Below are 10,063 nucleotides of genomic sequence, written 5' to 3' on the forward strand. Positions count from 1 at the left end.
GCGCACACGCTCGAGCGCCAACGGTCCCAGCGCAGCGCCGGCTGCGTAACCAACTACGCCGCCCGCGGCCCCGCACCGGCCTCGTAGAAGTTCCCGCAGCCAAATTTCAAGGGACCAGGCGCTGTGCTAGGCGCTGCGGTTATAAAGCTGATCGGTTTTGTTGAGCTCAGGAATGTCCGGGTACACCCATCATGAATACACCCGCTCTAATAGCTCAAAACAAATTCCCTAGGACCCAAGGGATCCTGGTTACCTGCACTCCAAGAAAGCCTCTCGGTCTTTGAGTCAGCAAAGCTGGGGAGGAAGGACTGGCCCTAAAACAACCTCACTGCTTTTACACGCACGCACACTCCTCGCCGCTTTTACACACACATGCACGCAGGCCAGATCTGTGAGTTTAAAAATAAAGCTGGGGCAGGCAGAGTATCCTTTTTCTCACTGCTAAAAAAAGAGAGGCCAGGAATACTAACCAGCTAAGTAAAGAACTCTTGGAAGACAAAGTGATCTTTATGGAGCACTGCGCAGGACTTGACTTCCACCTAGGCATATCTTAGATGTTTACTCTGATGTAAATGGAATCGCAGCTAACAGGATTTCTTTCCCCCGTTTATTTCAAAGCTAAAATATCTCGGATTTTATGTGTTTTGTCTTAATGGGATACCAGCTACCTAAATATGCAACTGTTTTTCATAAAGCTATTGGCTTGTGTTATGAAGGTGAATCAGTGATCTGAAATTTGGGGCTGGATGGGCACCTTTGGAAACAGTACATAGAAGAACATTGAAAACATGTAATTATTGGCAAAGTGGAAACTAGAACATTTGAGAGATTGTAGCTTTTTGTGCATTAATATTTTTCTTACATGTTCCTTAATATATATTCAGAGTTATAAACTGAATCAGATATGCCTTTCAATACCCTTTTAATATCTCAAAGAGAAAGCCATAAACATGCATTTGCTTTATGTTTCTCAACTATTTCAATTGAGTCATCACTCTAGAAAGTGGTTCATGATTTTATACAGGAGAGCTATTGTGAGCATTTATAAAGCCATCCTGTTTATGAGCTAAATTTATTGTGTTTGCTGGGTTAATCTGTTTTCTCTAATCAAACACTTAATCATCCAGTCTCCTCCTTGCGTTATAGATTCATGAATGTGAAGTGAGGTGAGTTGCTCAGTCAAGGTAAAATGATAAATTATCTTTTCATTTTCAGGGTATTTGTGATTAAATGCTTCATAATAGAATTAAAATGAAATAAATCTTGGAATTTTACTTCTAGATTCCTGCCAGGTATAGATAAAATGAATTTGGTTAAGAGCAAATTCAATTCCATGCCTGAATGGAATTTATAGGAGAAATGTGGAAAGCATTGTAGGTCAGGAGAGCCCTGAGTTCTCTCTTCATTTCTATGAATTGGAGAGAGAGTTGATCAAGTGGTGGTACTCTATGGATGAGCAGCAGAGAATTAAAATTCCCATTTAGAAAGAATGAGGACTTAGTTTTGAGCAGTAAAAGGCGAAGTGTGTCTGAATCTAGAGTTGTAATCTGGGACCTCAGGAGCTGTGATTGAAGCAGATGTTAAATTACAATTAAATAAACAGTTCCTATTATTTTGGCCATTGTAAGTGAAGCCCTGTGTGGCTGGCTTTCTCTGCTGCTGCCTAATTATGTTGTAAGAGTTGAAGCATATTGAAATAAGCATAATGGAGATGAACTCATTTGTTGTCCTGTTTGTTGTTAAGTGAATAAAGTTCACATTCCAGAAAAAGCACTACAAGGTAACAAAAAATCACAATTTGCCTTTTAAGACATGGAAACTAGAACCGATTGGCATTGTGTGATATTAGACAGAAGTCTCAAACAACCCTATATGTTTTGTGCATATTTTACAATTAGTGAAGCACTTTGATTCTGTTGTCTCATTTGATCCTCACAGCAAACCTGTGACTCCTCAGGTCCTGGCAGTTGGTGTTAGGCCGGAGATGTGGAGCTCTGTACTTTAGGTTTCCTGGGGTAGAATTGAAGTTGGGCCTCTTAGGCAAAAGCTCTTCCTCTACCCAGACTCCCTCTTTCATCAGGCAGCGAAAGAAAAGCCTTTTTTTTTTTTTTTTTTTTTAGGTTTTAAAAACCACAAAAAAAAAAAAGCTGCACAAAAAACTGAAATATTTGCCAAGATAATACAGAGATGGTAGGCTACATGAGCTAGTATCTAGGAGTTGAGACAATCATTCCAGTAGTTCCAACCCCAGCCCCCAAAATCTATGCTGTTAAAGTAAAAGCTTTTTTCTTGACTTGAATGTCCAGGTCACCTGTCTGCTCAGACTGGCTTTTTTTTCTGTACGAATTGTTCAACCTTCTAATTCAATCTGCTTTGTATATTTGTGGTCAGCATCATTGGAACTAAAAATGTGTTTGCTTACAGATATTTCATGTAGTGTACATTCAAGCTAGGTAATGTCTCTGCAACTGCTTACAGATATTTCATGTAGTGCACATTCAAGCTAGGTAATGTCTCTGCGACTGCTGTTTCTTGATGATTATATTCATTTGAAATGACTAAGCTTGGTAAATTAGGCTAAGCCAATTTACCAAGCTTAGTCATTTCAAATGAATATAATTTACCAAGACTGTGGAGCTGTCAAGGGATGAATGAAGAAAAGAATAATGTTATGGAGGCTACATCAGAGACAAATAAATCTATCAGCATATGGCAAGGCAGGAAGGACAGAGATATGCCTCCTGTAGAAGAAGTTGCCTGCGTCTTCTCAGAAAAAAGGCAATGGAAAAGCAGTGAGTCACGAGTCTTGGGTTCTGAGCCTGGTTCTACCATTTGCTAGCTGTATGACAACAGGCATGTTTCTTAAACCTCTGAGCCTCATCTTATACATGTATGAAACAGTAAAAATAATAATGTAGCCTACCATCTTTACAGATTTGTGAAAAAGCCTTTTAAATATATAAAACGTTTAATATATATAAGAAAGATAAATTCAAGCTATGGGTATGACACAAAAATATACTTGAAAATTATTCTTAAATTTCACCATATTTAGGAAGAGATGGCTAAATATAAACATAATATTCCTACTTCTGCATGTCCTGTTTGTCTCTTTGCATTTTAAATTCCGAGCAAGCTATCTTATTAATTGTAACAGTTAAATAGTGTACATTTCTGTTATTTAAAAGTGGTACTGACGATGTAATTAAACTTTTATTATCTTTTTTTGATCTAATAAGTAAGTGCATGACTAAAGAAGGAGACAAATATCAATGATTTCAGAGATTTTGCCCTAAGGGAAAATCATACAATGAGTTTGGAAAAAGGTAATTCTGACTTGTCCTCTACAAAATGCTAAATTTCTGCCCCAAATCTTAAAGCACAAATGTTACAGGATTCTTGGTGACAAGAAAAGTGATAGTAAATGCACTTTAGCACTAAAATTCATGTATCCATGGAAACCTGTGAAGTTCTGTAAGCACACACACACAGCCTACAGTATTTATTGAAGAGCTAAGGCAACAATCAGTGGGTTACTATGCTGTGAAAAGGCAACAGATTGCTGGGAGCTGCTCTGCACAGGCATGGGTGAGGTTGTTTTCCCCTGCTAAAAGTAATTACAGAGAAATTCAGAAATCTCAGACATTATTGAGACAAAAACCTGTTTATTTATTTATATATACTTGTACCTTTCAGAATAGTGTCCTTAAATCAGATTTTTAATCAGAAAAGCTTTGAAAAGTCATCAGCATTTCCCCTTCCCACACATTTGTAGCCATGGTCAAAAACTCTCTAGATTTTCCATGCATGCAAAGAAAGATATTTCTTAAATGTTGGAAGAGAATGCCCCCAGTTTTTGCCAAACTGATTATTCCTGGATATTTAAATATGTTCTTATCAGTGTTTCCTAATGTATAATGACTGTGAGAGCAAAGAGCATAACGATATTTGGGGGAAAGAATTGCCTGCAAATATCTGAAGTGTTTATTTAACCAAAAACTGATACTCTAATAAAATAAAGAAGTAATGCTATTTCATAAAGGTATATTCATACAGCATTCTTTTATTCAAACATACATCTCATCTCATTTAATCCTTACATAAATCTCAGTGAGTATTGTTATGCCCATGTTCTCTTCCATCGCCAAGTCCTGGACTCTTTCTCAAATCTTATTCTGAATTTTAGTAACTTGGAAATGATCTGTGTTTGGGTTGAAACACATTGAAACAGAGGTAAAATTATTGAGTTCTTAAGAATACTTCATGTTTTATCCCCAGTTTTCCTTTAAGTTTGGTCTTCTAAAGATGGGCTGTTCAATATGATACCCATTAGCCACATGTGATTACTGAACACTTGAAATGTGGCTAGAGGCTCACATGAGATAATATTCGAATATATTGGTTTAAATACTAAACGCTAATTTCACCTGTTTAAAAACATTGTTTTAATATGCTTACTAAAATATTTTAAAATATATATATGTGGCTAGCATTATATTTCTATTGGACAGTGCTGCTATTGTCCAGAGCTTTCAATAGGGGTCTCTTTTTTTAAATCATTTAGTATATGCCAGACTTTCTCAATCTTGCTACTGACTTGCCATACTTTTCACCAGAATAATGATATTGGTTCACACTGATTGTTTTCACCTGAAAGAAGTGCTTTAAATTCTCTTCTCTTTATGGAGCAGGTTTCTCTTCTTTTCTCCCATGCAAAATCCAAGTGGCAAAATCTAATGCCACTTGGATCCATGGCAGAATCCAAGTACGCAAATCAACCTCGTTCGTTTTCCTGTTTGTTTGTTTTTAGCTCTTTGGACCTCAATATTTTATTCTAATGTATTTTAATGGAGTTTAATAATTAAGCAAATGATGTAAATAAACCCTTGTGCAAGAGTTTGTAATGATCCAGGACTCTGGTGATTTAGTTTAAACTCATAAGACTGGGGGAAAAAAAGAGAACATATGAAAAAATAATAGTTTGCTTCCAGTTGCATTAGGAATACTTTCACCTGAAAGTAAGAGAAGACCACATTAATAGTAGTTTAAACAACCGGGGTTTGTTTTTCTCATATATTAAGAAGTCTGAAGATAGGCCCTTGCTGGATTGATACCTTGCATCGAATCACTCAGAAAAAACTTGATGGTTTAACCTTTAAAATATATCTAGAATCTAACCTCTTTTCCTACCTTCATCACTTCCACCTGTGTCCAGAAACGCTTCTTTTTGTAACATTTTCCTAGCTTGTCCGTCTGTTTTCTTCCTTGTTCTCATTTAATGTTTTCTAAATCCAGCAGCCAGAAAGGTTCTGTTAAAATTTTATAGCATGGGACGGGTGCTGTGGTTCATACCTGTAATCCCAGCACTTTGGGAGGCCAAGGCAGGTGGATCACCTGAGATCAGGAGTTTGAGACCAGCCTGACCAACATGGTGAAACCCTGTTTCTACTAAATTAGCCTATTTCTACTAAATTTAGAAACCCTGTTTAGAAAAATTAGCCAGGTATGGTGGTGCATGCCTGTAATCCCAGCTACTCAGGAGGCTGAGACTGGAGAATTGCTTGAACCCAGGAGGCGGATGTTGCAGTGAGCCAAGATTGTGCCATTGCACTCCATCCTGGGCAACAGGAACAAAATTCCATCTCAAAAAAAAAGTATAGCATGTTGCTCCCATGCTCAAAATCTTCCAATAATTTCTTACATCTTTCAAAATAACCTGTAAAATCATTACTGTAGCTTCCAGTTCTCTAGAAGATCTGGAACTTGGTGAACTCTCTAATCTCATTCCCTTCATTTTTCTGTTGTTCACTCAGTTCTAGCCACTCTGATCTTCTTGCTACTTTTTGAATAGCTGAGCGCACCTTCCATCAGGGTCTTTGCAGATGCTGTACCATTTTCCTGGAGCACTCTGCCCACCTCGCCAATATCTGCATGATTTACTCTCATTTTCTTTGTGTCTCTCAAATGTGATTTTATCAGTTGGACATTCCTTTATAAACCTATGTAAAATATCACCCCATGACTCTTCAGCTCCCTTACCCTGCTTCATTATTTTAATCATAGCTCTAAACTCTACCTGATACATATTTATTATTGGCTGTCTTGCTCTCTATTAAAATGTAAGTTCCCTGAAAACAGGGACATTGTTTTTACATTTCAATTCCAAGCACTAATGCAGTGCATGGAATGTAATAAGCATCCAATAACTAGTTGTTGAATGAATACTTCAGCACCTGGATGGGATCAAGTGCCTCTGTCAGTGTCCCTTGACCTTCTCCTCCTTGCTTCCAGATGGCTGCTGCAGCTCCTACCATCATATCTTTGTACAACCACCTTCAAAAATAGGAAGCAGTGAGAAAAAAGCCTTTTTCCTCCTTTGCTTTTATCTTAACAGGGAGACAAACACCTCCCTGAGAATATTCTATCAGACTTCCTTTTACATTTTCTTGATTAGAACTAAGTCATACAGGTAGATAGGAGGAAGAAGCTCTTCTGTTCTATTGTACAGTAGGGTGACTATGGTTAATAATATTGTATTATATTTAAAAAGTATATTTTAAATATTTTTTAAAATGTGTTTTTTTTGATGGCTAAAAAGAGGATTTTGAATGTTCTTATCACGAAGAAATGATAAATTACCTGATTTGATTATTGTACAATGTATACATGTATTGAAACATCATACTTTCTCTCATAAATATGTGCAATTAGTATGTGTCAATTAAAAACAAAAAAAATTGTTTTTTAAAGAACTGAATCAAGGGCTACCTCTGTTTGCAAGAGAGGTTGGGAAAGGATTTTTCTAAACTTTAGCAAAGGAGACAGACAAGCTAAAACAGTATGATTAATAAAAGCATCATCCCAATAAAATGCCATGATTAGGACACCTTGTACATATCACATGGCTGATTAGAGCTTTGTTAAACCATGAGATTTAAAGGCACTCAATTTAATGCTTTCACTGTAGATTGCTCCTATTTTTTTTCCTACCTTTTATGTCCTGAAAACATAACCATTTATATGACTTATTGTTCCAATTTAATTACTATTTTGTTAAAGGAAAATGCTTTCGAATAATTATGTGGAAAAATTATGTATATAATTTTAATTAGGGAAGGTTGATAGAAGGGTATGTCAGATAGAAGGCAGATGAGGAAAAATGGCCAAAGGCATGCATACTTCAGATTGGGACAGAAGGAAAAAGCTGAGAGAAGGTTGACTGAGAGAGCAGTGCAGGTGTGTGGGTAGGAGTGGGGTTGGGAGTGAGAGCAGGCCAGAGGGAGTACTGTCACACTTGATTTTATATCCCAATTTATGATTTGCAAAAGTGCCAAGACTTGGTTTTTATGTAACATTTGTAAATTAGACACTCAGAGTGTTACCTAGCAATTTATTTTTCCTTTTGAATAATTTACAAAAGCTTGATTCTTGGCAGATTGATGGTGTGGCCCATGACAGTGTCCTCAAAGTTCTAAGGGAGCCTAGAAAAGACACTAGGGTTTAGATGCCCAAATAGGCTCCCTTCTTCACGTCTTCCATGAGCTATCCACAGCCTAATACCTTAATCACAAGTGAAGACATATATTTCAGGCTTGACATGTGGGTCGCTAGGCAAGAAAACAACCTGTTCAGGACTCCAGGGTAGAGAGAGAGGAAGCAAAGAGACCCTCTTACCTTTTAATTTCAAATATTTTGTGTCCTATTATTCCAATTTTCTGGCACAAAAGAAAATAATCACTCAGAATCCCAGAGTCGTAGAGTCAGAGGATGCGAAAGCTTGGACCTCAAGACATGGTTGCTTGCACTACCCGACCGTCAGGTAAGCTCTGCATTGTGTGAACACATAGATACTGTGTAATGCTACTGTTTTATTCTGTGACTATTTAAAGTGAAAAGAGAGCTTTCACATTTTGTAGTGACATTCATGATGACATATGAGGCAGCCATTTTATTTTATTTTATTTTCTGAACTTTTTCTTTTTTTAATTATACTTTAAGTTCTGGGATACATGGGCAGTTTGTGCAAGATTGTTACACAGGTATACACACGCCATGGTGGTTTGCTGCATCCATTCCCCTGTCACCTACATTAGGCATTTCTCCTAATGTTATCCCTCCCCAATCCCCCAACCCCCTGCTATCCCTCCCCTATCCCCTACACCTCCCAGCAGTCCCCAGTGTGTGATGTTCCCCTGCCTGTGTCCGTGTGTTCTCATTGTTCAACACCCACCTATAAGTGAGAATATGTGGTGTTTGGTTTTCTGTTCTTGTGTCAGTTTGCTGAGAATGATGGTTTCCAACTTCATCCATGTCCCTGCAAAGGACATGAACTCATCCTTTTATAGAGGCAGCCATTTAAAAATGAATTATATCTGAATACTTAGTCACTTAGCTATCTTTTGCAAAAAAAAAAAAAAAAGCATGAATGAGAAACAGGTGAGACAGGATTAATTAAAATCACCACTGGCTGTGAAATCCTTTGTCAAATGCAGCATCTGGGATAGGACACAGACCTGTTGCCCCAAGTTTACATATAATGCATCGTAGTGTTGAGCTGGCAGGTTCTCCAGTCCTGTAGAAAATGGCTTCCAGTTCTTTCTGTTAAACTATTAAAAAGGAAGAAGAACTTGACAATGAAAAGTGAACACATTGACCTTGAGATAATTTGATTTTCAACCAAATTATCTTACTTGCCATGGATAAACTCTTGATTGGGGTGTGCCCAGAGCAGTGAGCAGGACTGACTGCCTGGTTTTAATTCCAGCTTGGCCATGTGTAGAAGTGTGATGTGGGCAGATTACTTAACCTCTCTGTTCTCCTATTTTCCCACCATCTCCTATGAATACCTACCTCTTTAGGTTAATGTGAGGATTAAACACCTTGATAAATGATAGATCCTTAGAATAATGCCTGGAAAATACTATATAAGTGTTAGCTATTATTGTTTCTACCCAAAGTAGATATGTGGTCAATGGATAGAAACATGGAAGAATTTGGTGGAACTAACTCTTCGACAAAGTAGATTTAAGGACATAGGGAGAACAAATATTTCATTTCTAAGGAAAAAAGAATTGCAAACCTATTAATAAGAAATTGTAGCATGATATTTATTTCAAAAGGTATAAAAGACATTGCCTTGTATAATATGGATCACAGCTGTCCATTTCTCTCTGGCTGTATGTCAAAATTGACTCTTCACTGAAACGGCTGAAAAATTTAGCCAGAAACTAATTATTAGATTAAAAAAAAAAAAAAAAACAGAGAGAGAAAGAAACCAAGTGACCTTTTCTGTGCCCGAACATTGATTCCATTAGGACTCTAGAGCCAGTTGAACCAGTATCCTCTAGGCTAGCTAGCTAGAACAGCCTCCTCCTCTCTCTCTCTCTCTTTTTTTTTTTTTTTTTTTTTTTGCTGTTAATAAGTTTTTACTCTTCCTAGGGCTGCCCCAAGCTCAGTTTCTTAATGTTAAACTTTGAATAGTGATGCCATTCCCTGTGGCTTATTGTTATAAGAAATGTCAAGAATCCTTGGGTTACTGATATTCAGTCTCTTCCTATTCCAGCTAACACTTGGAAGCTTAGAAGCCAGAGCCTGGAATTTGTATATAAAGCACAGTGAGGTTATTGGAGGCAAACTGGCCTGTGATGAACCTAAAGGCAAAGCCATGCCTGGATGTGCTGTGGCTCCATGGCATGGCTGCTGCACAGCAGCCTCCCCATGTTTGCGTGAGGGACTTTGCAGCGCACCCCTGGACTCTGTCTCAGTTTTAATGACTGTCTAATGGAATTAACATGGTGTCTCATGAATCTACAGGTCAGCCATTTGAGATAACTCCTGGGCTGGTTGGAAGTAGTATCAATAGCTCCAGAGTGCCTGAAAACTACTGAAAAAAATACGTAATAGAAACAAGTTTAAGGGAGAGGAAATATAAAGAAAAAGAAAAAGAAAAAAGCTCCACCACAGCAAAGTGATTATTGTCCTGCTGAGTTACCTTTCCTGCCCACCCCATACCACCCATCCCATTTCAACCTCCACCGGACCACCAGAAGTTTCTAACACTGAG

The 10,063-nt window shown here is 37.7% G+C and overlaps 1 protein-coding gene and 1 long non-coding RNA gene across 4 annotated transcripts in view; one reads left to right on the top strand and one right to left on the bottom strand.

Moving 5' to 3' along the window:
- Window positions 1-370, bottom strand: part of PLAAT1 (phospholipase A and acyltransferase 1) — a 28,253-nt gene extending 27,883 nt beyond the window's left edge. Inside the window, exon 1 of one of the 2 annotated variants that reach the window (XM_032298237.1) lies at window positions 254-370. The gene's annotated coding sequence lies outside the window, so the exon portion shown is untranslated. The remainder of the gene's footprint in view (window positions 1-253) is intronic. The other variant, XM_032298240.1, reaches the window with a different exon arrangement.
- The window catches only part of LOC116564849, a 12,472-nt gene continuing 2,423 nt past the window's right edge, over window positions 15-10,063 (top strand). The window contains exons 1-3 of one of the 2 annotated variants that reach the window (XR_004275125.1): window positions 15-180; window positions 619-790; window positions 7,728-7,819. This is a non-coding gene — a long non-coding RNA (uncharacterized LOC116564849). Of the gene's footprint in view, window positions 181-425; window positions 791-7,727; window positions 7,820-10,063 lie in introns of those variants that run through there. The other variant, XR_004275124.1, reaches the window with a different exon arrangement.

Source organism: Sapajus apella, unplaced genomic scaffold (genome assembly GCF_009761245.1).
Source record: "Sapajus apella isolate SASKATOON/1434 unplaced genomic scaffold, GSC_monkey_1.0 scaffold38, whole genome shotgun sequence".
Classification (NCBI taxonomy): domain Eukaryota; kingdom Metazoa; phylum Chordata; class Mammalia; order Primates; family Cebidae; genus Sapajus; species Sapajus apella.